Below are 6,593 nucleotides of genomic sequence, written 5' to 3'. Positions count from 1 at the left end.
AGCTTCCTCTGCTCGTCCTGGCCGCTCTTAGGTGACAGCTCCGCTCGGGAGACGCGCGCGCCCGGTCGCACGTCGCACGGCACGGCCTGGCGGTGGGAGAAGTCCAGCTCAGGACACCGGACGCCCGCTGCGCGGGAGGCTCGCGAGGCGGGACTCACACCTTGGGCTCTGCAGATGAGAAACTTGAAGCCAAGAGGCCAGGTGGGCGGGAGGAGGGGAGGTCAAGTGCAAGCAGGGGCTGGAGGGCAGCGGAAGCAGCCATTCCAGAGGGGAGGCCGGAACAAGGCCGAGGGGGCCCTGGCTCTCGGGGAGTGCGGCTGGATCACCTCGCTACTTATTTCCATGTTGGCCAATCCTTAAGATGACCAAGCCAGAGGCACAGGAGCCCCGCTCAGCTCCCAAAGGCGGAGTGCCATGCCAGACCCGCCGGGATGCAGCTTCCGGTCAACTTGGGGGGGAGGGGGGGGGCACTGTCCTTGAAAGTCAGGATGTGTGGTTCGGCCAGGCAAGAAGCAGCCTCCTTTCCATGGTGGGGCACACCCACACAGCACTGGGAATGGCCAAGCAGGCCTGACACCAGGGCAACACAGATGCAAAGTCTGAAATCCAAAAGACTAGGACCAAATCCCACCTGAGGCCAGACCAGACCAGAAAGAGTGGCTGCCATCAGGAGCTCTGCCTCCCTCCATCTGACACAAGGTGCAGCACAGTGGCAGCCAGTCCTGTGTGCACACACACACACACACAGGGCACAGTCCTCACTCACACTAGTACGTTATGGCTCTGCCACCCCCACCGCACCACATAGACAGGCGCTGGGAAGACCGCTGCGGTCTTCCTTCACTCCCAACACAGCGTCCCCAGGCGGGCAGTGGGCAGCAAGCACCAGCCCCCTTCACAGAAATGGAACCTGTGCTGCTGGCTCACACTTGTCATCCTAGCTACTCAGGAGGCTGAGCTCTGAGGATCACGGTTCAAAGCCAGCCAGGGCAGGAAAGGCCGTGAGACTCTGATCTCCAATAAACCACCAGAAAACCAGAAGTGGCGCTGTGGCTCAAGTGGTAGAGCGCTGGCCGTGAGCTGAAGAGCTGAGGGACAGTGCCCAGGCCCAGAGTTCAGGCCCCACGACCGGACCCAAAAAAAAAAAAAAAAGAAATGGAAGGCGAAGGGCCAGTTTCAACAGGCCCGGTCACCAGGCCGTCCGCAGCCACGCCAGGGCCACCCGAACTCCACGGCGCTGCAGAAGCCTGGCGCACAGAACAGGTGCCAGCCAGCAGTAGGGACCCACAGCAGAGGGCGCAGGTCCGCCGCTGTGTGCCAAGGCCCTGCCACCAGTAGTCTTTGTGAAGTTTCTGGGGTCAAAAGGCCTGACCAGAGAGGCATGCTAGGTGGGCTCCCTCCCACTAAAATGGTAGGAAACACGGCCCCTTCACACAAGCCGCCTTTTTCTCCAGTGCCACGCGTGCACACAAGCCCTGCAGGGGCCTCCCTAGCCCTGCCCCACACACAGCCCCACCTGGCCATCGGAGGGGACAGCTGGGGCTCCAGTCCCAGAGCCTCAAACCTCACCCACCTCCCACCTCAGGCTGCTGAGCCTCTGCCACTTCCCCCGCCCCAGCTCCGCGGAGGCCTCGGTGCCCCTCCCGTGGGAACAGACCTGGAGTCTCCGATCCTTCCACACAAGGAGCCAGAGAGCCACACAGGAGGCAACCCTTGGCCAACTCACCAGGAGCTGCTGTGGGGTCAGAGAGCAAAGGAGGGCCCTGGACCCTCTCCAACACCCTGGAGGGCTGTGGGGGATCCCCGTCACTTGGGGAGGCTACCTGCAGATTTTCTAGCAGAGTAAGTTCCTTTGTCTTCTAAAAGACTAACCTACATTTTCATCAGACAAAAAGAGGTCACAAATACAGCCTGGAAAGCGCTGGCGGGGGAGGGGCGGAAGCCCGGGGTCTGCCACTCTCCCTGCTGAAGAGTTGGGTTTGTGGAGCTCCAGTCTGTGGGGCAGGCAGGAACTGACCCCTACATTTGATTCCAAACGGGCCAGTCTCCCCACTTCCACGTCGCCGTGACCGCACCCAGAACCACCCCTCCCTCCCATCTCAACCTTCCCCATGCGAGCAGCGTCCTAATCCACGCACACACTTCCTGCGCAAAGTCAGCTTCGCTCCCTGGAAGAAGAGCAGCCCCAGGCCAGCCACGCAGGAGAGCAGGCGGCAGGCTCCACAGTCGGGACAACTCGTTCTTCTGGTTCTGTGCACACTCAGTCACCCTCCAGCAGAGGCTCCCGAAGAGTTTACTGCTCACCTGTTTCACAATCTTCCCGCTTTGCTACAAGGATAAAGGTCTAGTTCCGCACAAGGGCAAGCAACACTGGAAATCCAGGCGGGATCTATCCAGCCCCGCACCAGATGCCCAGGCTTTCCCCAGTCGGTGTGCACCGAGATCCCAAACAGAATCACAGGTGGAGCCCGGCTCGGAGTGCGTCTGTTGGGAACCGACCCTTCCATCTCCTAGCCTCACTGGCCATTGTTAATTTTCTCCCAAGAGAACAAAACCAGGAAATGCCAACACTCTGAATGGCTCTGCTGCCCTCCCCACAACACATCCCTCAGGAGCATCCTTCAGCCTTCCAACCAAGATGGGGGAGGTCCTGGCCCCAGCCCCACCCAGCTGCGCCCTGCCCAGCCCAGCCCAAACCTGCCCTGCCCTGCCCCTTGCCGCAGAATGCTCCTGGGAAGGTCCTGAACTGAACACCCCTGCGCCCGCCCAGAGCGGAGCTGAGCAGAGGAGAGCACAGCCCTGGTCTGTCTAGTCTCCAGCCTGCCAACCCACTGGGGGAGGGGAAGGACCTGCTCCACCTCCACCAGCATCCTCCCCAGAAGCTCAAGCGCTCTCCCGCCAGAAACTCTCCCTCTTTTTTTTTTTCTTTACCTACTTAAGCCCCACTCCTCCTCTGAGCCCAGTAGGAGGACGGCCCCTCTGGGCTCACGAGGTCAAGGTGTCCTTCTCTCCTTGGCCCCTCCAAGTTTCCCTATGGTTATGAGATTAATTACTATTCTTTGCCCACTAATCTCGCCGTAAACTCCACTGAGCAGGGGCTCCAGCACAGTGCTGGAGGCGCCGAGTGCTGCCGGTAGGCATTGAACAAATCAATCCAAAAATCACCACTTGCAATGCCAGAAATTCACAAAGTAAGTGATGCAAAGCAAGCCAGAGAAGCTAACGCAGAGCTGAGAGCTGAAGAATTTAAAACGTTTCATTACTCAAATTTAAAATGATCCTCAAAAAAAAAATTCACAAAACAGAGATAGGAGAAAGTTTTTAAACGGGGAGCCCCTAATCCAGAAACTTTATTGCCTCTCTGGAACATATCCTTCCAGGATTTTTTATTTTCCTTTCAAGAGCAGCACTTTTTTTCCTCACTATCAAAATACAATTTGCAGGATCTGCCAAGTGATACTGCTTTAATACACACGGTGACATCAGAAAGTGAAGTCATCAAAGGGGAAACAGCTACACAAGGAACACAAGGAATGGTGACATGCAAATCCTCCAGTCTCTGCGCCACTTCCAGAAGGAAAAGCCAGCCTTGTTTACACACACACACACACACACACACACACGCACGCACACACACACACGCACGCACACATGCACACACACGCACACGCACACACGCACGCACACGCGCACACACACACACACACACACGCAGCGCCACCGAGGAATGAAAGGAGAAAGGTGCACTAGTCTAGAAAGTGCTGCAAACTTCCCACACTCAACTCAGTGGCCTCCTCTAGAAAAGTCAGTTCTTTTAAAGTCCAAGTCTGAGGAAGCAAAATGCTGTTCATTAAAGGCCAGCTGGGGATGGTCATTCGGCTCTCCAGGAACAGAGCCCATCTGCCCCCTGCCACCAGACCACCCCCCCCCCCACCTCCCAGCAGAGCTGTAGAGGAACCTGGAGAAGAAAACCCGCCCCCGTCCCGGCTAGCTCTCCGGAAATGCTCTCGCGGGGCTTGCAAAGGACAGCACTGGAATCCTGCCCCTTGAAGGCCTAAGACTGGCTCTGACCCTCCACAAGCCGCCTGGCCTCTAAAAGCCCCGCTTCCCCAGTCACCATGTACACCCAATACATCTGTGCCCGGGACTGGGTACACAGTAGGGGCTCAACCCTGGGAGCAGTCTCTCCTATGGGACTTAGAAGAGAGCAGGTGGGCCCTCGACTCCGTGTCCTGACAGCTTGTTGGGCAGTGGAGCAAGCTGCTGACCTCGGCGCGTCTGAACACACTGCCGCCGACAAATGGTATTGTATGTCACACAGCCAGGAAGAAAACGTGTAGCACCCTCACAGACCAAGTGCATCAACAGGAGGGGCTCCGTCCAAGACCCAGGCAACCACACAGAGGACGGTCTGTCCCTCCATTTCTCTGGGTGGACACAGCCAGGAGGTGTCACTGTGTGAATGGACACACAGGCCCAGAGATGTGAGGAGCGCTGTGTACTCCAAGAACCCAGAAGTAAACGGTAAGGAAGAGAAAATTCAAGACTCAGGTGACTCACCCGGACTCTGTTCCGAAGAATCGACAGCCCCTAAGATAAGAAGAGAACTCCACAAGGAAGGACGAAGCTACCCCTGCACAACTGCCAGCCAGGCACTAGCACCGCCCCGAGGGTGGCGTCGGGTCCTAGGGAGGGATCCCCATTCATTTCTGGTCCCCCGCAGCCCACTCGGCCAATGTCCTGCCCGGCCCGGGCCTGGCCCACAAGCCTGTCGTTGTGAAAGTGATCAATTCCGATTCTTGGCATTAATCCCTTTAAAAGGCCAGCAGCTGCTGTCTAGTCACTGATGCCAACCCGTTCCAGGTTGGGGGGGAGGGGGATCAACAGAGCCACCTCCCAGAGGGGGAGGCAAATTTAAAGTCCGGCGGGGCCCCGGAACGCAGAGCGGGGGCCGGGCCGGCGGCCCCGGGGGTCAGGCGGGGAGGGCGCGGGCGGGAGGGCGCGGGCGGGAGGGCGCGGGCGGGAGGGCCGGCCTGCCGGCGTGGGCGCGCAGGGACTCTTATTCTGACACGGGATCCGCCGCCACCGCCACCGCCGCGGGGCTCCGCGGCCCGGCCCGCGCGGGACCCCCGCCCCCCGCGCGGGACCCCCGCCCCGGCCCGCCCGCCCCCGCCCCGGGGCCCGCGGGCGCCCCGGGCGGCGCGGCCGCTCTCGGCCCGGGGGAGGCGCGCGGCGCCGCTCGGGCCCCCGCCCGCCGGGCCCACGTGCCGGGCGCCGTCCACGCGGGGAACTTTGCGGGGCGGCGCACGACAGGCGCTGCCGGGCGCGCGGCGCGGGGCTCGCCGGCGCTCACTTTTCCTCGCTGCCCGGCCCCGCCCGCCGCCGCCCGGCCTCCGCCCCGCGCCCCCGGCCAAGTTTGGTCCCGAACTTACCGGGCCGCCCGCGGGCCGGCCGGGCCCTAGGGCAGCGCGCGGGGGCCGCGGGCTGCGGGGCCGGGCGGCGGGGGGGCCCGGGACGCCCGCCCGCGCGTGCTCGCTCCGCCTGCGGGGCCGCCCGGGCCCGTGGCGCTCGCTCCGCCGGTCCGCCTACCCGCTCGCGCCGCCGGCCGGATAATGCGCCCCTCGGCCGCACACATGGAGCCCGGCGCCGGCGTCACCGCCCGGGACATGCGCACCAGGTCAGCGCGCCCGGCCCGCGGCCCCCAAAACACCGGGGAGCTCTTAAAGGCGACGCCGCGCGCCCGCGCCCGGCGGGGCGGGGCCGGCGGGCGGGGCGGGGCCGTGGGCGGGGCCTGGCGCGGGGCGGGGCCGGCGGCGAGGGGAGGAGCCCGCGGCGCGGCCCCGCCCCGGAAGCGCCGCCCCTGCGGCCGAGTCCCTCGCCACACCTCGGTCGGCGCTCCGGGTCTCCCCGCGGGCGCCGTCCCCGCAGGCCCCGTCCCGGCGGGCCGAGGGTCGTCCACACCCACCCACCCACGACCGAACAGCGCCACGGCCACCTCGACACGCCCGCTGCAGACCTCGCTTGCGGGGCCCGGCAGCCTCTAAGCAGCCGCGCTCTGGGAAGCCAGGCGGCCGCCGCGGCGCGGGGCGGCGCGGCGCGGGGCGGGCGCGCGGGGCTCCCCGGGGCTCCGGGGCGCGGAGGTCGGAGGGGATCCGGGAGCCTTCGGTCCCCTCGCGCAGCCGATGGAGTTGGGAGGACATCGACACCTGCCTGGTCTGCTCTGGCGCCGAGGCCTCGGCGGGGGGCGGGGGAGACGCGCGGGGTGGGCCGGGGCCGGGGCCGGGGCCGGGGCCGGGGCGGGCACCACAGGAAGCACGACCCCAACCCACCCAGGAAAACAAAGCTCACGGAAGACCCACTCTCCAGCCTGAAAACAAGCACCCGCGCGGCGGCCCCGGGCTTTGCACCTCGGATCTGCCAGTGGTGGGGCTTGAACTCGGGCCGCTTCCACACCACACCCTACGATACAGAACAAGTGTCACGTGCCGCCCTACACGGCACCCCAGTGACAACGCGACTCCCCCCATGGCTGGATCGCCACCCCAAACCGGAAAGCAGTTCGTGAGGAGGTTTTGGCGATCGTTTCTCCGCTG

This window comes from Dipodomys spectabilis, unplaced genomic scaffold (assembly GCF_019054845.1).
Source record: "Dipodomys spectabilis isolate Male_0828 unplaced genomic scaffold, ASM1905484v1 ptg000609l, whole genome shotgun sequence".
Taxonomy (NCBI): Eukaryota; Metazoa; Chordata; class Mammalia; order Rodentia; family Heteromyidae; genus Dipodomys; species Dipodomys spectabilis.
This window is presented reverse-complemented; position numbering follows the sequence as displayed.